Source organism: Octodon degus, unplaced genomic scaffold (assembly GCF_000260255.1).
Source record: "Octodon degus isolate 3935 unplaced genomic scaffold, OctDeg1.0 scaffold00042, whole genome shotgun sequence".
Taxonomy (NCBI): Eukaryota; Metazoa; Chordata; class Mammalia; order Rodentia; family Octodontidae; genus Octodon; species Octodon degus.
Window position 1 is genome coordinate 2,485,034 of NW_004524618.1, and position 1,382 is coordinate 2,486,415.

Below are 1,382 nucleotides of genomic sequence, written 5' to 3' on the forward strand. Positions count from 1 at the left end.
AGCACCTACTTAGAACAAGCTTAGCAAAGCACAGGGACCACGGTTCAATCCCCCAGCACCACATGCCAGCCAGCCCCGCCCCCAGGTGGGCTGAGTTGGCCACACACACACACACACACACACACACACACACACAAATAAAGAATGTTTTAAAACATGTTTCCTATTTTGTTTAGCATGAGAAATGCTCTCCACAGCAAGGGCACAATTTCCACGTCATAGGAATGTAGTCTCTGTGAAGGTATGTGTTGCATGAAGGTATTTGTGTGTTCTCATGTGTATTTTTTATTAGATTTTACTTAACAGTCTTCCTTGGCTGGAGAGATAGCTTAGTAGAATAAACACCTGCCTGGCAAGTGTGAGGTCCTGAGTTTAATTCCTGGTACCATCAAAAAAAAAGACAGTCTTCCTTGTTTCTGAAATTTAGCTAAAAGATAAAAATTTATCTTCCATAGGAACTAGTCATATTCTTCCCCTTTGGAAGCAGTGAGACACAGCTTTGACTAGGGAGCTAGAATGACCCCTCCGAAGGGCACCTGTACTGCTGCCCATTGTGCCGCTAAGCTCACTGTGCTCCCCCAGAAAAAACACAAGCTGGTGCGTGGTAAAGGTTGTTTCCTCCCCTATCAAATGAAAAGGAGTAGAAGGGGCCTAAGGTATAGCTCAGTGTGTAAGAGGCTCTGGGTTCGATCCTAACCATACGTGTGAGTGTGCAACGACCCAGAGTGTACCTGTGTAGTTTTCACTAAGCATGTGAGTTTTCTGGTCTATGTCACAATGTGATGACGTACCAGGGATGGTGATGTGCACTTGTAGATCTCAGCATTCAGGAGGCTGAGGCAAGAGGTTCACCATGAGTTCTAGGTCAGCCTGGGCTTTATAATGAGCTCAAGATCAGCCTGAACTACACAGCGAGACTCTCTCTCAAAGAAAAAAGGAAAACTAATTTGTTTCTAGTGTCAAAATTTGAGAGAAGTTTAAATTTCTCATAACCCCACCACCTAGACATGTGTTTTTTGTATTTTTTCATTAAGTCTTTAAAGAACTGGCCCTAGCTCAGTTCTTTAAGTGGCTGCTTCCACAAAGCTGTCAGCCTCAGGTTGCTGTAGTTCAATCCCCACAACACTCCAGCCGGCCAAAAGTGCCCTGAAGGCATTCGAGGAGGGAAAAAAAAAAAAAAATCCTTATATGTGTGTGTGTATCAGTTTTTAAGCAAGATTGTTCATTCATTTAAAAAGCATTTTAGGGCTGGAGAGATGGCTCGGTGGTCTAAAGCACCTATTTAGAACAAGCTTAGCAAAAGCATCAGGGACCGCGATTCAATCCCCCAGCGCCACATGCCGGCCAGCCCTGCCCCCTGGTGGGCTGAGCTGGCCTCTCTC

General features: G+C 45.0%; 1 protein-coding gene across 5 annotated transcripts in view; it reads left to right on the forward strand.

Annotated features, from left to right (window-relative positions):
- Wbp1l (WW domain binding protein 1 like) overlaps window positions 1-1,382 on the forward strand; it is a 66,611-nt gene that overhangs the window by 59,995 nt on the left and 5,234 nt on the right. The gene's annotated exons all lie outside the window — the stretch shown is intronic.